Below are 21,606 nucleotides of genomic sequence, written 5' to 3'. Positions count from 1 at the left end.
TCCCAGCCTCCACTTGGGATAGAAATACTGAAATACAGAAATATTGAAATACTGAAATTCTGAAATATTGAAATTCTGAAATACTGAAATACAGAAATACTGAAATTCTGAAATACAGAAATACTGAAATTCTTAAATTCAGAAATACTGAAACAGTGAAATACAGACATACTGAAAAATACTGAAATACAGAAATACTGAAATACTCATATACTGAAATACAGAAATATTGAAATTCTGAAATACTGAAATTCTGAAATACAGAAATACTCATATACTGAAATACTGAAATTCTGAAATTCTGAAACACAGAAATACTGAAATTCTGAAATACAGAAATACTGAAATACAGACATATAGACATACTGAAATATACTGAAATACAGACAGACTGAAATACTCATGTACTGAAATACTGAAATACTGAAAAACAGAAATACAGAAATACTGAAATTCAGAAATACTGAAATACTGAAATACAGACATACAGACATACTGAAATACAGAAATACTGAAATACTGAGATTCTGAAATACAGACATACTGAAATATTGAAATACTGAAATACTCATATACTGAAATACAGAAATACTTAAATTCTGGAATACAGAAATACTTAAATTCTGGAATACTGAAATACAGACCTACAGACATACTGAAATACAGAAATTCTGAAATTCTGGAATACTGAAGTACAGATATACAGACATACTGAAATTCTAAAATACAAAAATACTGAAATGCTGAAATACAGAAATACAGAAATGCTGAAATACTGAAATATTGAAATACTGAAATACTTCAGCCATAGTTTTTCAAGAGTCCACATATTATTCACAAAAAAAAAAAATTAAAGGATATTTAGAATTCTTTATCCCCACGGAATTCTTTACCCATTCCTGACATGCACGGGTCTCAAGAAGCCAAAGGAATTAACTTCCCCTGGAAGATTAACGAGGTACAAAATGAATTGCTGTCGCCCAGGTATAATTTGTCACTGACAGGTTCACGTCACACAGAGAGCTTTAAGGGGCAGGGACATATTATCCTGAATGATATCTTGGCAAAAACCAAACTAAACATTTTGCTGCTGTTCCTGCTTCTCGCCAAGGAAGGAGAATAGCTTTGGCTGACAGGAATTCAAGAAGGCAAGGAAGATGAAATTAAATCAAAAAGATGTTTCTGGTAAATAAGGTCAAGTGGGCTTTTCAGTCTGGGTTGCATCATATAGAAAACCCAGAAAGTGGATGAAAGAATGTTTCCTGAAACTCTCCAACTACAAATATTTCTTGGATCTTTTCTTTATTTTGAAGGGTCATTATAGGTTTAATAAGTATTTAGTTGATGGAAGTAGATATTAACGCTGCTTGAGTCAAACCCAGAAGAAAGTTAGACATTCCTGAGAGTCCCAGTAAAATAGTGATGGGACAACTAAACTATTTCCTTTAAAATATCTCAGCACAACCTCTTCCTAGTGAGTATTTTTCCCAAGTGGAGATTTCAGCTGCATTATATAAGAATGACACAACCAGGCATGGCAGAAGCTTAAAAGGCTGTCAGGTCACCTAACTGCCTGCCTAAAATCTGATTTAATTTCTTAAAGGGAAGTTACTAACCAACAAAAACCCAAACTCCACCCAACGCCTTTGAAGAAAGTGGAAGAAAACTAAAAAACAAGCCTCCTGCGCCGATTCCGAGATCCTGGCGACTGAAAATATTTTTTTTATGCTGTCTCTCCGGCAAAACTAACCTGCTAATGGCGTGCAGTGTGCATTCCAGTAGGTTATGCTTGTAATACAGTCTAGAAAGCAAACCTTAGGAGTCTGGGAAATAAATATAAAGTTCTGTTCTTTCCCTGCTTGCGCTTCCCCCTAATTATCCGGAGCTCAAAACGCTGTAAAAAGGAGAGCGAAGATAAAGAGAGCCACGGGCTGCTTATAATTCTGTGGGCATTCCCTTGCAGTTCAGTATAGATAACAGCAGATGGACATTACGATTACAGAGGCTCACTAACACATAAAAACCTTCTTCAGCGAGAATTTATACAATATTTCCCAGGCACTCCATGTCTAAATGTGTTTAATTCCGTTGCAAGAGGGAGTTACGGCTGATCCAAAACCCTACATACACCAGCTCAAAATGGAATACCTGCTGGTTGCTTCCAACAAGTAATTTTGGGGTTTTTTTCAATTTTGTTTTCTGCATAAGCTGGGGGGATATGTATTCTGAATTTCCATCTGCATTTTCCTTTCCTCTATTCCCCCATCGAGAGGCTCAGTAGTAACACTCTCTGCTTTAAAAAACCTTTTTGTTCTTAAAGGAAAACCCAAACCCATTCCAATCTTTTTACCTTTTTGGCCTAAACATCTGTTACCTCACAAATCTACAGGAGAAAGCTTTTTACTTTGTGTTTGAGCCTCCTGTACACTGCAGGCAAAGAGAATCCCAGAGTTGCTGAGGTTGGAAGAGACCTCTGGAGAGCGTCTGGTTCGAATGCTTATCCCAATGCAATGATTCCCTAGGAAGCATTTTGGGGTAAAAACCTCGTTTTCTTCCATTGCAGAAGCAGACAAAAAAAATAATAAATAAAATCCTAGGCATGCTTACCATCAAGCAACGGACAACGGACCAGTGCAACCAGTTTGGACAATTTGCATCTCTTACCTAGATTGGGAAGTTATCCAGGACAAAAAAAAAGAATAAATAAAAACCCAACTTATTTCACCCTGAGGTCGAAAATTCATAAATATATCACAAAGATATAGTCATTACTCACATAACCCAGCCTAACTGATGACTTCCCTACGTGGAACAACCTCTTGCCTATTTCCCCACAAAAGCATTGACAAATCTTTGACCTCTCTTCAAAAAAAAAAAAAAAAAAAGGACTCAAAGACACATTATTAATTTAAACGCTGTTCCTTGGACTAAATGGCTATCGGGATTGTAATGATAATGTTCCTCTGCTAATGGGAAGGAGGAACCTTTGAAAATACCATGGGTAATGTTTCGGAACTGACACTTTGAAAGTGTTACGCTCGTAGATATGTTCTACTGGGGTTTCTATTTTTATTCGAGCCTTGTAAGAAGATGCGGTAAGTCTCCAGTTTGTTCTCTTCAGTGTCTCCAACAACCAGTTTGGGTTTATTCCTGGCTAGAAATCCAGGCTCTTTCAATGACCTAAAATTATCTTTTCAAAACACGGTGAAAAAAGTATTGATCGCCCTCCTCTATTATAAATAAACGGATGCCAGTACAAGTCCAGACCCAAATTTTCAAAAATTACCTCTAATAAAAGGCTCATCTATTTTTTCTTTGCTTATCACAAAAAGTAGCAAACAGGAGAGAGAACTTCTACTTGGCAGAAACCAACACGGGAGAAGGAGGAGTTGCCATCCACCAGAGGCGGCACAGGAGGGAAGGATTCTGGATGACTGTGGGGTCAGTACTTGGCCAATTTAAGGTTCCCAAGCTGGAATAACCACATCCAACAAGCCTCCAGGAGACAGGATTGCAGGGCAGACCATGAGGACGGGCTCTGCTGTCTTTGGAAGTGCTGACTAAGCCCTTCTGCTCCTGCTCAGACCCTCCAGTCTCTTCCCGCCGTGTGGCTGCGGGTCTAGGGAGCGCTCAGCCGGTGTCGAAGTTGGAATATATTCCTCAAAACGCACTCGTGTTTCGGGAGTTAATCAGGCAAGCCAGCCTAAGTCATCTCAGCCTAAGTCATCCCAGCCAGCGTTGGAGCTCTCCATGTCTAGAAGCCAAGCTGAACCCTGGTCAGATCCCCACTGGACTTGCAGCAATTCATGAAAATTTCTAAGAATCATTCTACACTTGTTCTTTGCCGATATTATTTTCGGGTTGAAATACAGTCTGGGACCTAAACTAGGAGCATCGCTCCAGCTGAGATACCTTAAAAAACCAAGAAAAACCTCAAAACCCAACATAACCTTTTGAGTAACAGGATGGAGGTGCTGGAATAGCCCAGCTCAGATCTGACAGCTCTTCTTTGTCTTTTTTTTTGTATTCCACAGCAGCCACGTTACGAGGTGTTAGGAGCTACACAACGAGCAGCTCCCAAGCGAGCTGAAGTCCAGCTGAAGTTTGGACTTGGAGGAGGTTTCACAGGACCTTCTGAGAAAGGACGTGGCATCCCCTCAGCAGCGGGTGCCCAGAAACAGCAAAATCCCCGTGCCAAGGGCTTTTTCCGCCTCCTAAGCTGCTGCCGGTAAGAGGAAAAGATTTTCAGCAATCTAATTGTAACTAGTTTTCTGTCAAATGGTTCATCAACCTTCCGCCAAAGATGCAAATATAGCAAACCCTTCCGATTTCAAGGTTGTTCTATTTATTTATTTTTTGTATCGCAACTGTTTGGAAAAGAATTTTTAAGAAGGTAAGTACCTCCACTTCGCTGAGGGAAAATAGCAGTTGCAGAACTAAGTGATTATTTAGGAGCGCTTTCATCCCTTCTAACAAGTGGAAAATTGTGCAGCTTTTGTTTCTACATCTAAATTACCTTCAAACCCCTTTCTGCTTCGAAGCAATTAGGAACCGGCGCGCTTCCTCTACGTCTGTGGGTTGCATTAAAGGAGAAACATTTTGGAAAGGGCGATTGTGGCTCTTAGTATTTAACAGCATTTCCAAAGTAACGATCTTGAGATCCTCCCTTGTTATTCCTGGATAATCAACCCCTTGTGTCTCCATTCCCCCCAGCTCGTCTACCCTGTGATATTTGCGGAAAGGCTTGGCCCTTCCGTCCCAGCAGCGAGGAGGCGGAGGTTTAAAATCAACCCGGAACGAGCGCTCGTGTCCAATTGGAGCCAAAACGAAGGCTCAGATTTATGGCATCTCATGGGGCTTCCGAATAACTTCCCCAGCCCCAATGCACGCCTGCGCTGCTGCTCCCCCCGCATCGCTCAAGGTATTTTGCAGGAGTAAAGACAATTACGCTCTCCTGGAAAGTACGACGGTTGCAAAGAGGTGAATGATTATTTCCTAAGTGGATTCCTACTTGGATGGTGTCGCTCCCGGCATCCTATCAGCCACAAGTTTCTTAAAAAGGCTTTTATTTCAGCGCGGTGACAGTCTTTGGGCTGTAAACCTCACACAGACGCAGTGGGAGCAGGAAATGCTGTGGGGAAATTATATCGTACAAATTATATATTAAAAAAAGAAAAAGAATGAGACGAGTTTGTGTAACGGACTTGTCTCCTCCGCAGTCCAATTTGCAGCTGTCGGAGGAAAACAACCACGGAAGCTTATTGCCTAAATGGTAAATCTAATCTCATATTCTGCTTCGTCACTCCAGCAGAGCCCACGTCCATTCTGGCGGCAAACGGAGCTCTCCCCCACAGCGAGACAAAGAATTTCAAGAGTAAGCTCGCTCCTACAAATCAAGAAGCGATGTCTTAGAATCGCCTGAATTAGTCAGCTCTGCGGCCATGATGGATCGCGATGCTGACGCTGATCATTCCCATCTGCCCCCTGAAAATGAGGCACCCACTAGAAGAAGGCGCATCTCAATTACCACTTTGCTTAGAGAATCAGAGAATGTCCGTAATCTCATATAATGCAGCATCAAATAGTCCTTCCCCAACCCCAGGAAGGTCACAGCAATTCTTTTTAGAGCCAGAAGACAAAAGGAAAAGACACCTCAGAGTTCTGGACCCTCCAAATTCTAACTGAGAAGTGTTTACCTTCCTGAGTTATTTCAACCAAATTTTAAAACATGTAGACAAAGGGTGATTTTTTCTTTCAGTCGTCTTTAACGCAAATAAAAAAATAAAATCAAAGAAGGGGACTTTTATAGAAACTTCATGAAATACTAAAAAAATATATAAATCATTAAACAATATGAAATGACGAACAGCAAATTATCCAGGCATAGGAATAAAAAGGCTTTTTTTCTTCAATTAAGATGTTAAACAGTGAGAAAGCAAATCCTTCACGGTGTGTTTTTACGGAATCCTATTTTTCCATCTCCAAAAAAATTTAGAAGAACATCGAATGATCTTACTAGAGGCATACGGAAGAGAGGACAGCCTTCTCTAGACACAGTGGATTTAAGGAAGAGGAGAAAATAACCATCCTGTAGTATGACAGGGGGAAAAAACCACCCTATTTTGTTACAATAACATGAGAAAGCAATGGGATAAGACATGAAGTTCAACTCGTAGGGAGAAGTTTTCTGGGAAAATCATTTAAAAGCCTCTTGTCCCCTTTTTATCGGATGTTCTGCCCAATCTCCCAGCTCCGATCCATGCTCTACAGGAAAACAAAATTCGGAGCATGCAAAGCAAATGGCGAGGTGCGCGGGGAAATAGTGTCCGGTTCGCTGCCAACCCTCTCCATCAGAAAGAGGAGCGTCCTCGGAGATTCGGATGAAGTGGGAAGAAGGAAAATGAAGGTTACCCCCATGTGTTGATTCGCAGCAGCCCTGAATCCAAAACTCCAACATCAAATTTATGTATTGATATATTATTATGCATGCTAATATAGTATTCTAATGTATTTGTAAATTATTATGATTTAGATTGGACCTTAGGAAGAAATTCTTCAGTCCAAGGGTGGCAAGACTTTGGAATAAATTGCCCAGAGAGGTTGTGGCTGCCCCCTGGAGGCATTCAAGGCAAGGTTGGACGGAGCCTTGAGTAGCCTGAGCTAGTTGAGAGGTGTCCCTGCCCATGATAGGGAGGTTGGAATAAATGATCTTTAAGGTCCCTTCAGGCCAGTCTAGGATTCTGTAATCCTATCCCAGCTCCTAAACTGTCTATTTTTTCTTTTACGGTCGCTAAAGCTGCCGCTCAGCTCTAGGCACCGAAACCAATGAATCAAATATAACGAGTCTGACATGTCACCTCACCAAACACTGGGACGCTTTAGCAAAAACACGCCTGGTTCCAAGCCATCGCCTCCCTTAGATTCAGAGTTCGAGTTTGATTGTTTAGTTGCTATAGGCTTCACAGATGACTGGCCACACTGCTTCCAATAAACGCCTTTCTTCGTGCCTTTCTCATCTCCGCGGCGCTTTCTGACACGGAAGAGAGCCCAAGGGTACGTTAAGAGCTAGCAAAGGCAAGGAGCTTTGGAAAGGGCCTTGGGTCAGGTACGGGCAGTGAGTACCCGACCATGGTCCTACCAAATATACGTAAATAATGGCAAAGTGAACAAAGAAGAAAGTCTGCTGCTATTTATAATACACAGACTTTTCTATTTTATGTCGTGCTTGAACAATACAAAGGACTGAGCTAAGCACATCCTACCTCAGGTTCTTTCGTTTTCTTTTAGCAAAGGGCTACATCTGATAGTAACTCGTTCCACTCTGGAGCTAAAGGGCAGGAACTCAGGCAGACTCTGCTCTTGCGGCATTTCTTTCCGCAGGAAAATAAATCAAGGGTTTTTTTAATCGACTTCCGATCACACCAGCTGTATAATTTCCCTGGTTTCATTAGTAGCTGTGCAGCCAGAAAGTATTCGCTGGACACAGGCACTTCACTACTCCTCTAGTAGGAGTTTTCCAGATGCTCGCTTGTAAAAATCTCCTTTGGAAAAGTTTTGGCAGAGTACAAAATCACCCAGGTTTTTTTTCTCACCAACAGCCCTTCAATCACTGAAGGTCATTTCACCCTTGACGTACGGATTAAATAAGAATATTGTTGCTGAAGTATTAGATACCCGCTCGGCCAAAGAGGTGCCGAGAAGAATTACACAGCGGCCGAGAAAATCGTTACCTTCGTTATGGCCGGATTGAAGCACCTTGCTAATCACAGAAGCGATTATTAGCGCGTCGCTTCTGCAAGCTTGCTGAAGAGCTCTTTATTCCCGGTAGCGCGGAGGACGGCGCGTCAGTCACATTCAATTTGCTACCGATTTGGGAATAAAAGAATAGTTAAGTTTGGTTATATTTCACTAATTAAGATTTATTCAAGAAGCTAAACCCCAGCATATGGCGTGCGCTACCCGCTCTTTACTACACATAATCGCGTTCTTCTGCAGCATCCCAGGATAGACAAAGCAAATAGAGAAGTAAGTCACATTCAATTTGCTACCGATTTGGGAATAAAAGAATAGTTAAGTTTGGTTATATTTCACTAATTAAGATTTATTCAAGAAGCTAAACCACAGCATATGGCGCGCTACTCGCTCTTTACTATGCATAATCGTCGCGTTTTGCAGCATCCCAGGATAGACAAAGCAAACAGAGAAGTACCAGCAGCTATTTTACACCTGGAATAGCTGTGGTTTGTTGTTTTTTTTTAGTTCACCGTACGTCTAACTGCACGGAAGAAAGGGGCACTAATATCTTCAGCAGTCGTGGAGCTGAAAAATCAATTTGTTCGCTGGTTCAGGTCCTTTACCTCGCGCTCTGCGCTACCGCACGCGCGAGAGAGCCGTGAAAGAAAGCAGGGGGGGAAAAAAAAAGCGTAAGGTTTTAGAGCCTGGAGAGCACAAGGAGAAAAGCAGGGAACTGGAACATGAAGTTATGATCCGAGATCTGTGTTTTCAGAAAAGCTGAGGAAGCCCAAGGGGAAAGTCGAAGCCTGAATAGGCTGGTACAACTTTGTGCAAGGTTTCTGTGTAGTTTGTTGTGGCTTTTTTTCCGCCCCCTGAGCATGAAATGCCTCTTCCTTGCTTTGATTGCTTTTTGATGAAGAAATAACACCTGGTACCACGTAGAGCGCTGGGTAAAATATCTTTTTCAAGCCACAGTGCAGCAGGGAAGTGGATCATTTGTGCCTCTAATAAAAGCCCCCCAAAATAAAACATCCCCAAACCCAAATAAAAGCCTAGTCCCTCAGCTAATTCCCCATACGGTCAACAACCATTAATTTCACATCGAGGGTCTGCAAGGCAAAGATTTTCCAGGGGAAAAAGATTTCCAGGAATATCCCCGCAGAAAAAAAAACATGCCCTACAGCAAGACATGAATGTCTCCAACAACAGGACCGGACTCAAATCCACCCGGCACAGGTGGGACTCGCAGCAAGGGCTGCTCAGTCAAATGCTTTTAGACCTAAATGAACACTTTTCTTGCATCCTGGCTCAGAATCTGCATCTCAGGCTGAAATTGAAGGAGGGTTGAGGTGTTTCCTTTAGGTTTCAGGAGGCATAAATGCAACCGTGCCTAAGAATTGTCTCTGCCTACCCCATCTGAATGCACATCGGCATTTTTGTATTTGCCGTGAGCCTGGAGGCGCATAATTCTTCGACCTCCGGCACCCACCTTCTGCACACCCCAAAAAGCAGCCTGACGACGCACAACGCTGCCGCCGTCTCGAAAACAACGCGCGAAGCATTTTTCAAGCGAATCAGCTCGGCCCTCGCTCAGCCAACACGAATCCAGCCCCTTGGATGCTGGTTTCTCCATTTAAGCGTTAATTCTTCCTCATTATTGACCGTACGTTGGGAATTGCTTAGCCCAGCCCCACTGCCTCTGACGATAAAACAGCTTCGACTTCGGGGTGGTCATTAGTAAAAGATTTTACTCTGTCTTTCTGCTTGGCTACTCAGGAATTCCACGTAGACGTAGCCTCCGTTATGGTCACGTTCAAAGCTTTATTATTTTTTAACGACGAGCCATAATATTTCTTTACCCAGGCGAAACTAGAGGAGACAGGCAGCTTCTTCGAGAAGGGAACGAATTCTGAAAGGGCACCTGAGCTCGCCGCGCTGGAGGAATGCATTATGCGCATCTAGCAACACCATCTATATTCATTAGTTCCTACAACAACAGCTTTGCAAAATCCTGGTGCTAACTCCCCCCCCTCAAAAAAAATGTAGTCGATTCCGTCTGACCAAGTTGTGCAGGGAAAAAAAAAGAATCAAATGAAATCAAAGAAACATAACACCATCTGTGTTTGAACATAATGTTTACAGCTAAAAGGTTTGGAAATAACAGACATGTGGCACGAGGAGAAAACTAATCGATATATTATGCAGATTAGATTCTCAATTGTTCCGCTACACTCAGCAAGTGCTATGTGCCGTGTTTATTTTTAAACACGTTCTATTTTCAGGACGTGGGGTGTTTTTTTTTTCCATCTCCTAGTTTAGTGTTGGGTAAGGAACCACAAATAGTTTCAAGCCCTAAACTAAAGAACTGAAACAATGAATTCAGAGCGTTCTCTAGACTATAGGGCTCTCTCCCCCTAAGCAACGTCGCTCAGACAGAATAAATAACTTTAACGTATATATTATAGTCATTGCTGTAATTAAAAAAAGGAAAAAGTTTTAAGAAAATAAATCAGGAAACATTCAGAAGAATATCCAGTGTTCTACACAGATGCAATGATTGGAAGATGTAGAATGTAACAGGAGGAACAGGAGACACGTTTCCCAAGAACTCAGCCAGGAGAACCCGTCTGAATCGATACAATTCCTTTAGGGCAAACAGCTTATTATTCCACGCCACCGTTTTGGTTTTTTGAGCTGAATTATTTGGAAGAATCTAATATAAAAGGAAGAAGCACAAATGTAAAGGGGGGAAAAGGGGCTCGGCCCGCAAACTCAAAATGTCAGCTCATTTCAGACCTCAAAGACACCCTCAGAATTCAATCTCGAGTAAAATAACACGCCTTGAAGTAGATATACGCATTCATTTCTTGAGTTGGGGGGCGCCACACAGAAGTCAGAGAGACAAGTTGTGTGTGGAATCTGCAGAAGAGTTTGCAGAAATTAGTTCAGACCTATTCTTCATTGATCTGTGTTAACCAATATATTTGTTGCACGAGTCCTGCATCTTTCACTCCACCTGGAGTTGGACTTGATAACCTCAGAGGTCTTGAGTTGGACTTGATGATCTCAGAGGTCTTGAGTTGGACTTGATGATCTCAGAGGTCTTGAGTTGGACTTGATGACCTCAGAGGTCTTGAGTTGGACTTGATGACCTCAGAGGTCTTGAGTTGGACTTGATGAGCCAGAGTTGGACTTGATGACCTCAGAGGTCTTGAGTTGGACTTGATGAGCCAGAGGTGGACTTGACGACCTCAGAGGTCTTTTCCAGCCTCAGTAACTCTGTGATTCCTCATGCCAGCAAAGAGCTGGCTCCTACATGGAGGAGGATCCCACAAAACCGGGGCAGTTGGGCAGAGCTGGGAGCCGTTTGCCCTCCTCGCTCAACTTTTATCTCCTAGACCAACTGATTCTTACTGACAGAAGTCCTGAGCTTAATTCAAGCCAAAATGGGTTTTCAAAGCAAAGGAGCGTGATGACTGATTAAGCCCTTCCAACTCATTCATTTTAATAATCGATGTCCTTATCTCTAACACATGGAGACCATTAAGAGCTTTGTTCATTTGTTGCCATTAAGCGTCGCTTGCCGAAACCGGAAAAAGATGTGACTGATCCCACTGGGTGCCAAAGCGCGAGTCCCTTACACAGATAAATGACTGCAGAGAGTAAAACACTGATAGAGACACCTCGCTGGCATCATAATGCACTTCAGCTCAGAACAGAACACGTCACATTTTCTACCCTATGGCTTTGGTCCCCGACGTTGAGAATTTGAGCAATTTGGACTCCCTTTGGAAAAAAAAAAATCACTCACAGTACGATGACCTGACAGCTCAACAGCCTCGGGAATGTCAGAATTCAGCTTATGCCAATGGTTATTCACGTCAAACTCAAACCCGCCAGCTGACATAACTGCCCATCAATCCATTTTAGCCGCAATACATCGATTTCACAAGTAGGTGTAACGCCGCGGATCATAAATATCCCCCCGTCCACTCGAGTAACCACAGCGCTTAAATTCTTGAGCACAACCTCACAAGAATGTTGTGTGCTGGGCCGGGGGGGGAGGTTTATGGTTTGTTTTTTAACAGAATGGCGTTTTAAAGTGATTTATTTCTTAGTTGCAGGATGCAGGTAATGATGATGTTGTCAATATTGTAACTCAGTAACTCAGGAGAATCCACTCATCTCTACAAACAACACACACTTTACTATTGTTTAGGGTTTTTTTGCGTATTCCAGATTTTGTGGAGAGAGTCGAGGTCCCCCGGCGAGGTTTATTTAGAAAAGCATCTGGTATTTGACCTGGTTTTGGGCAACTCTTCAGAAGTAGCACCTCTGCATTCCAAACTGCCAGAGTATCAATATTTCATGTACATCGACGCTCCAAATATAACATCGTGGTTCGCGTCTTCACCTGGTAGGAACTTGTTTGTCTTCCTACTGAGTCTGGCTCCTGCACTGTGCAGCTGAGTAAATCATTTGTAACAAACAAGTTCTTCTAAGGAGAATAGTCTTATTTTTTTTTAACAGATTGTACTCAAGGATGCGGCGATTTTTGCGTGTGGAGGGTTACCCGCGCGCACGATTCGATGGAAAACAAAGTACTGTGCCTGTTGGAAATAATTTGCGTACAGCCTCCCTGCAAATAGTATGCGTAGAGTTGATACTCATCGCTCTAACAATACTTAAGGTCAAGGAGACATCAAATTGGTTCGCACGAGGGCTGTTAAAACAAAAAATGGTGAAAGCTGCCTCGCTGGGACACTGCGGGACACGGAGGTTTATTTCTCTCACTTCACAAGGATAAGCCTGAACCGAAAATGGAGCTGCTGGGCAGCCAGGAAAAACACAAATGAAGCCTTCGACTTGAATGAATTTATGAAGGAGAAAAAGTTGGGCTAAGAGGGAATGCATAATTTATTAAAAGATGCAATATTTTGTGGGGGTTTAGTTTACGGTTCCAAAGGTCCAACTGGAAAAGAAACATTAAAATGTCCAAATTGCATCTCCTGCAGTCTCTCAGAAGAAAGGGTGGGTGTGGAGGGAAAAGTCTGAAACAAATTCATTTAATATTCACTTTTCCGTATCGTATTCGTTCACATATCTGGAAGTAATTACAGGCAGAGGAGAGGAATCACGAATTTAAATAATAACTATTAACTTTCTCACTAGGTACATTAATTTTATGACAAGCCATTTGCCTATGATAATTAGTTTGGTGATACTGCTGTACTTTCTTAATAAATCATACAAAATAAATGGACTTGAAAGTTACATTATTTCACATTAGAAATCAGGGTTGCCATGCAAATGGTGAAAAACGATGACTTCTGCCCGATCAATAGAAGGAGGAGAGTATAAAACATTAACAGGGAGAGTTTTGTCCTGTTCTTCCATATTTTGGAGAAACCAGAAAATCCTTCTTGCTCGATGGAAACCCTCTTCTTCGAGCTTCCACAGCTCAGAACTTCTGGGGCCAAGGACAGGGTTGGTTGGGGTATTTTCTTCCTATTTTTTCCTGGCTTAGTTTTATTTTGTGTCTCCATGAGCTATTTATAAATCATATAGTTCTTATGCCCTAAGGATAGCTCATGGGCTAGAAGCACCTCTGCCAAATTTTGCGCTGCTTCTCGCATTTCATTTTTGCTGCCTCTGAGAGATCCACGAATAAAAAGAAAATGAAAATGTTCAGCCAGGCTGGTTCTGTGCGTGTTCCACGACACACATACAATTAAATTTTACTCTCATAATGAAATTTTACTCTCACAAATGCCCACAATAAAGAATTTCCATCTCACGTGCTCCTTTGGCACTCCTCCCTTTTGTTGATGACGAGTCGCCAGAATACAATTAGCTGATCCCGCTCCGATATCAACATCGAAGAGCTATGGTGGCCTGCTTGCAATCAATCTTTGGGAAAAGGAGAGGAAAGGGTTATTAAAAATGAAAAAAAAATATATATGAAGCACTTTGCACAACTGGAGAAACCCAGCTCGAGGAGCAAGCCTGGGCTGGCCCACGCGTGGAAGAAAGAATCCGGCAAAGATGCGTTTCCTGATTCCCTCTTCCAACCAAACTCCAAGAAGTGGGTTTTCAACCAAACCCCAAGAAGTGAGAAGAGACTGTTTACAAGGATCTAAAGAGCACCAGACCTCTCAAAACTCACTTACGAAGTGAGGAAACCCAGCGGAAAATCTGATAGAAATCCTGATTTAAAGGAAACGTGGAAAAGAGCCTTCGATTTAGGAGCGAGAAACGTCGTTTTTATTTTCCGCGCAGCAGAAAACTACACGGAGAACTGAATTAAATTGGTACGCAGTGAAGGGGGTCTTAAAGGAAACTCTTAAAAGAAAAACTAGACGAGACAAAAAGCTTCGGGATTTTTGTTCTCATTTTGGCTGCCGTGCCCTTTTGTACCATCTTCGTTACACGCCGCCGAGAGACGAGATTGAAAACCGCTCCAGCGCCAGCATGGGTCAGTCGGAGAGAGGAAAAGAAAAAACCAAAACAGGAAAGGCTGGGGAGAGCTCTAATTTGCCGAAGGCATTGCTGAAGGTGCACCGGGAAACGTGGGAATCAACGGATCGATTCGTTGACCAGAGCATCAATTTTTTTACGCATCAGAGCACAGGATCCCGCATAGCACGAAGAAGGTTAGAACAAGAAGCGCGAGTGAGGAACATGATGTACTGGCAGGTTTTCAAGTAACGCATTTTGGTTGGACCTGGGCAGGATTTGTAAAGTCACGTCTGGCTTAAGAAACCCAAACAGAAAGGGATAGGATTTTTTTTCTTAGTATTTCTATTTTTTTTTTAAAAACGCCGGACTGAATTTAGACTGAGCAATTATGAGCTTTTCTGCCATAGGGGAGCCTGGGACTGTGTAATTTTTAAAAGCCACAGGCTGCTCTGAGTTTATTAATCTGAAATAAACACTGGAGTCGAAACAGAAATAACAGAAGCACCACACACAAATAAAAATATAAAGGATGAACAAAAATCAGAACGAGCGACCACGCAGTAAACCATGACGTGGGGTGAGCAACCCATCATTTTGGTTTCAACTAAAAATAAAAAGGAATTGCTCTGGGAAGAGCCCTGGAATGACTTAGGACATCGGAAAGCGGGGACAAGGAGAAGGGTTTCGGTGGGTCTGAGCACACTTGACCCCAAAACCGGACGAAAGGCAGAGAAGACGACAAATGCTCCAGTGGCTTAGACCGACTTGATTAAGCCAGAAAATAACTGAGCTGGGAAAAGAATGCTTACATGTAAATCAGGTCCTGTAGGTGGCGTTTTCTCGCACTCAGATACGTTGCTTTTTGTTTGAAAGAACTGCATTTAATACTTTCTGTCAGCCTATTCTATTCTGTTAGTAGTTCTGCATTTTGTTTTTCATCACTGATGGTTTTTACCGCAGACAATACACTATTGCCCGGATGCTATTTAATTGCCACGGAAAAGGTGGCACGTCAAGAGAGTAAATTAAAAAATATATAAATTTCCCTTCTGAGAGCTGAGCAATAATGACTTTATGGCAGAAAAGTGAATTCCTTTCTCAGTGCTGGTGGAAGGTGTCAACCCAATTGGCCTAAAAACTGAATTATCCATGGTCAGGAGAGGCTGAGAGAGGTTGTTTAACCAACCTTAGAAGAGGAAGTTTCGGGGAGACCTTGGGATTTTCATTTACCTGGGATTTGGTAGAGAACGCAGAGCCAAGCTCTACTCTGAGGTGTGCAGTGATGAGGATCCCAGTTGCCGCACAGAAAATTCCCATTAAATGCAACGAGAAAAATGTTTCACCATGAAGACGGTCAAATATCGAAACAAGGAGTGGAGCGGTTGAGGATTCTCCTTCTTTGGAGATATTTAAGGACTTTGAGCAACTTGGAACCCTCTTAGAACGTGAGAATGAGCAAGATGACTCCCGGAGGTCTTTTCCAACCTAAATGATTTGGGAGCTCCACGTTTTTGTGCCGTCTGCCCAGCAATGGGATTGGCACCAACGTACGGGGACTCAAAAAGTACTTAAAGGCACAACTTTCAAGCAATTTTGAATAAGAAGACTAAAATGAGACAAACCAGAAATGGTTTTTTTCCCCCCTCGAGATTTGGCTTCAGTAGGATTTTGATGCTTTTATCTGTGCGCAAGTAATAAAACAAAAGTAAGGATGGGAACCAGCTGGGGTCCCTCTGCCCTTGTGCTCCTCCAAAGAAAGGTCTGGCCGGGTGAAATTACAAATAAACGCTTTTTAATAGAGGCGCTTTCTCATCGTCCGTGTTAAGGGTAACCCTGGCAGGGAGAATACTCAGTCATAAACATCTTCTTTTCCTTCCCTTCTTTTCTTTGCCCCAAAATTCAACGTGTTGGCTCCCTTCGCGTTTTGACCTGGCCAAAAATTGTGCCAACCACCAGAGGAAAATAATTCCGGATGCTTCTCTAGTATCCTCGATGTCCATCGCAACAACTTCTCCTCGTCTGGAACTGAAGGGGTGCTGATCACGAAGAAAAATCCCTCGTGGCTGCAGGAATGGAGATGGCGATGACCGGTTGTTTGCGTGTCTCCGTGAACTCCGCCGTGACACGGGTGTGAGGGTAAAAGCCCTTCGAGGTGTTGTTTATACAGCAAAAAGCGGATGCTTTAGAAAAAATCCATTGGATAATAACGGGCCGTCTACGAGTTTATTAATAAAACGATGCAAAGCGGGTGTGTAACGAGTCCTTCAGGTCCGTGGCACTTTCCTGGATTAATAATCCAAATGCCCGAATTAAGATTTATATAATGGAACCTTAAGGGCCCTGTTACTGTCATTTTTTGTTAAATAATTTCCTTCCAAGGCGCACAAGTAAACATGGTTTTTTGCATACTAAAGCCTAATAGCTCCTAAGAAACCATTACACTCATCTGTGAAATAATATGCATGTTTAAATGCATCTAAATACATTTTTAATGTATTTGTGCTATTCCAAGGGAGACCGTAATGCCTCTTGTGCCAGCAATGATGTTTTATTATGTTGATTTTCATATGCGCAAGCTTTTCTCCTGCCGCCCTTCCTAGCACGAAAGCGGAGCGAAACGAAGCTATAAAATCCGCACTCAAGCAAAATTATCGATTTCACCTAATCCCACCAAAACCAGGAAATTAGGACCATAAAAACCGCTGACGCTTTTATCCCTGGCTGAGCTCATTTTGCTTGTAATTACAGCAACGTTTGCTGGAGGAGGTCGCAGATTAAAAAAACTGCTTTTATTGCCGAAGAGGACAATTAGAATCATAGAATGGTCCAGGCTGGAAGGGACCTCAGAGATCATTTTAATCCAGCCTCCCTGTCACAAGGGACGCCACCTCTCGACCAGATCAGGCACCACATGGGGACCCAACGGGAATCGAACCCGCGACCTTGGCGTTGTTGGCGCCGCGCTCAACTGACTGAGCTAAGGACACAAGTCACGAGCTGCTGCCTTCACCCCCCGAGTTGGGCGAGCAACAAATTGCCGACAGGTCAAGGATCCTCCTTCTCTACTCAATGCCGGTGAGACCACACCTGGAGTAAGCGTGTCCTGGGCTCCCCAGGACAGGAGAGACGTGGAGAGAGCCCAAGGAAAGGCCACGAAGATGATGATGGGACTGGAGGAGCTCTCCTATGAGTAAAGGATGAGGGACCTGGAGCTCTTGAGCCTCAAGACGAGAAGATCTGGGGGGATCTTGTCAAAGTGGATAAATACTTGAAGAGAGGGTGCCAAGAGGAAGGAGCCAAGCTCCATCCAGGACAGGACAAGCGGCAACGGGCACAAACTGGTGGCATCCGAGCGCCACCAGACACTTTTTCCCCATGAGGGCGACCAAGGGTTGGCAGAGGCTGCTTAAGGATGTTGTGGAGCCTCCATCCTTGGAGAAATTCAAGAGCCTCCTGGACGTGGTCCTGGGCAACCGGCTTGAGGTGGCCCCCGTGGGGAAATCCTTCAATCCGCAAATAATTCACGCGGCGCGGATTGAAAGGGCGACGCGGGAACGCAAACCCAGCACGTGGGCGACTAAAACGCGGGGGAACTGAATTCTCATGTTACTTACTTTAACACCTGGACGGTTTTTGCTCTAAAATAGGATTTTAGCAGACCTTCCCTTACCCCGAACACAACCAAATTGTGTCCTTTAAAGACAAAACGGGGTTTTGCTGGTATCTCTGTGTTGTTAAATCTGCCTGCTTGTATTTTCCCCGGAGATCACCCCCTTCTATGGAGTTTTTAGAGGTGAATTCAAGTGAAGTGACAACCGCTAGAAAGAATTGGTGTCTGGTCCTGCCACGATGGCAACAAATTACAGATATTTTAAATATATGTATCATTCAGCTGAAAAAGAAAGTCAGGCAATTAGGAATAATTGCCCTCGCATTCCCCTTTCCGCTAAACACTCCAGTTCAGGTTATTCTGCTCAACTTGAAAGCTAAAGAAAAATAAAGGATTTTTTTTTTTTTGGTAAAAATTCCTTTGAGCTTCCAGGTGTTTCTTCTAATCTTTACATACGCACTTCTACTTCTCTCTCCTTTTTTTTCCTGCGCCAATTTATTACCTTTTTTTTTTCCTTTTTGTAAGGCTTCTCATTCAAAAAAAGACAAAAAAAAAATCCCGTGTCCTAAATGTAACTCCAATCTTCTTTCTCCCAAAGCTGGTTTTCCGGGGAAGGAAACGCATCTCTCTTCTTCGAACCCCAAATTGTGTTTTTCTAACTCCGGATTCAGACTGTCTTTTGAAAAGAGCTGCTTGGCCATCCATCAAAATACCACTGAAGTCTGGAAGCGGCAGCACAAACTGCTGGTAGGAGGAAGATTTCAAACGCAGGCACACAAATAGCGAGAACAAATGTGTATAAATAAATCATTCAAAGTCAGGCTTTTCTTCCGCCGCTGTGGATGTTAACACAGAAAGGAATATATTTTAGCTACTGAAAAGAGAAAAAAATCTTATCATATCATATCATATCAATGGATTACGCAGCATCTCAGAAGAAAAAAATATTGAGAATCTTAGTGGCTTGTATTTCATTTGTTGTTCTTTTATTTTCTCTTTAAACACCCAGCTCTTCCGTTAGATACTGGCCTTTGTGTAAAAAAAACCCACTTTTTTCATTTTCTTCTCTCTTCCATGAAACTTTCAGAAAAGTTCTACAGCACTTTAAAGCCTATAACTTTATGAAATTATAAGGTTCTCCTGTCCCTAAGCTATACTTGTAGAGTAAGTCCACCGCACAAGCTCGTTTCATTTTTAATACGAATAATTCTATAGTTATTGCTCCGTAACTTTCCTGCTCGTGGACTCCAGGATATAAAACTGAAAAATGCATCGAAGGGGAAAAAAAAATCAGGCTGTGAGCGTTGGAGGAATAAGATCTTGTCATTGTCAAGGGGGAAAAAAAAAAAAAGAGGACTTTGTGTAGCTTTAAACATAGAGAAATTTCTAATGATCCCGATGAGGAGAAATCCATGAGATCCAAGAGTTCCTTTCGAAATTCCACGAGCAAGTCTAGAGTAAAGCAGGAGAGGTTTAACTGAACTTTGGATTTGGGGTTTTTTTTAAAAAAATAGCTGTGAAAGACATCTCTGAAAGGTTTCCGGTGGCTTCACTGCAAAAAAGGAGATTTTTTGCACACCCTTTCCTGTCGTTTTGGAAATGGTATTTTCCGTTGTAGTATTACAGACATTGCACTCGCACTTACGGATGAACCAACTCTAAAACCAACTCCAGATTCCAAAAACTCTGCCTGTCAAATAAATTATTCCATGCTGGGAACCAAGGGTTTCTAATGACGGGAGCGTAACTGTGACCACTGACCGAACGAACATCAGAAAGAAAATTTATTGTGTTAATTACATCTCCCTTGCAACTCCTAGAATGAGAGCTCTTGGAAGAAGTTATTGGAAATGCCAAATATTGACAATATTGATTAACTTTGAGGGTGGTAATAAAAATTCTTCTGTGTCCAGAAACCTGGTTTGCTGCTTTTTTTTTTCCCCTCTTTCTCCCCTATCTTCTTCACCTTCTCATCTTAACCTTTTCATTTTCACTTCATTAAAAGCAAAAAACCAAAAACTAAGTTCATCTGTTTTGTCCTTTATGACCTTGGAAAAGCAGAGATGGTTTCTTTAATGATCCTTGCGAAGGCAATGAAATTGGGCGCGCTCACCCACCAGGAAATTTCTCCAAATCATTTTTGGAATAATCGGTGGAATAATCGTTGGAATAATCGTTCCCTAAGAGTTATTTCCTTACACCTCTGCGTGAACTCTCGCGATTCATTTTTTTCCCCCAGCTGGATGTGGACGGAGCTAAATGTGAAAAAAGTAAATAAAAAAATCCTAACAATCTGGAATGAATTTCCAGCAGGGCCGTCCGTTGGAATAACTTTTGGGGAGTAATTAGTCCGTCGCCGTTCTGCTGGCTGTCGTCCAAGCCTTTACTGGGAGTTATTTCATTTTTTTGGCTGAGCCGAGGGCACAGGTTTTGCTTTTTAAAACGCTTTAAGGATGCAAACTACCACCGGTGGGTTTAATTGCAAAAGCCAAATGTTCTTATTTTTGGATTCCCACCACAGGACGCCTCTGCTGAGCCCCCCCAAAATCTCTAATGGGTTTGAGGATGCAAATCAGAGGAGCTTCCCCGCTAAACCTTCGAGAAGAGGACATCGCTCACAGGGGAAAGCAAGCGCTTATTATTATTTTTTTTTTTTCCACACATTTTCCCCTGAGACAAATATCAATACGATCATCCAGCGCCGAAAATCTGCCTTGAGACAGGAATCGATATTTCTGTTTTAAGCCTCGTTCGCGCAGAAGGCGGACGTGCCAAACGAGCCCATAATGGATCGGGCGTTGACAGTTGATCATCTGTCAGCAAAACACTTCAGAAATATTTCTCTCACACCCCGTACGAAGATATGTATGAGATCGCTGTTCATTATACAGGTACAAGAAGACACTTCTTTTTATTTTATTTTTTTTTTTAAATTAGTATTTGCAGATCACGGAAACGATTCCTCGGTTCGCTTTTAATTCAGCTTGGTTCCGCTTTGGGAAGAGCAAAGCCAACAAAAGGTTTTGGAGGATACCGTCTTGTTTTTTTTCAAGCCAGAAAACCCAGTTTTTGTTGTGTGGCCGCTCCGCCTGATTTTCTCCTTGACATTCCAGCTTCCTCACCAAGCAGCTAAATCTGTTTGCGGGGGCTCAGGGAAGACTTTGGGCATCGGAAAACACCAAGTATCAATCCCTTTAAAACGCAGCGCCGACCGTATCCGTTCTTTTTGTGCTTTTTTGGCTCAGGTGCAGCCGAACTCCTGCAAAAACCTCAGCGAACAACTAAATGCTGAGCGGGAGGACGTTCAGATCCCTGCTGACTCCAAAAGCCAAGCCCAAAATAACTCCCGCAGAAGCGCGGCTGCGTTCCAGGGGCTCCTTCCAACTGGACACGCCGAAATCCTGGCCTACCCCATCCTGTTGCATATTCATGGCGCGAGCCACCGGGCAGTCACAGGAGCAGGTTTCGAATGTTAATTGTCTGGGTTTATTAGTGTTCTAGTTAGGATTAAAAATGCAAATAACATCGTTTCCACTGGCTCCTCGCTTTGGCAGGAGCGCAGGGCACAGGAGACGGGCTTTTCGGAGACTTGACTCACGAGCTGCCTCGTTTTCTGTCGACTTTCACAATTCACCTCAGCTAAAGCTGGTTAGAGACAACCCGTTTGGGTGTTTCCCCCCTCGATTTCCAAAGGCTGCAGATGAAACCGCAGAGACGGCGAAGCCTTAGATCTCGCCAACCTTTTCTATTTTTAGAGCTCGATGTACTTTGCGCCCAATTCACCAACGGGCTGAGATCCTTCA

Source organism: Apaloderma vittatum, unplaced genomic scaffold (assembly GCF_000703405.1).
Source record: "Apaloderma vittatum isolate BGI_N311 unplaced genomic scaffold, ASM70340v1 scaffold8122, whole genome shotgun sequence".
Lineage (NCBI taxonomy): Eukaryota > Metazoa > Chordata > Aves > Trogoniformes > Trogonidae > Apaloderma > Apaloderma vittatum.
The sequence above is the reverse complement of the archived record's forward strand: the minus strand, read 5'-3'. Positions refer to the sequence as shown.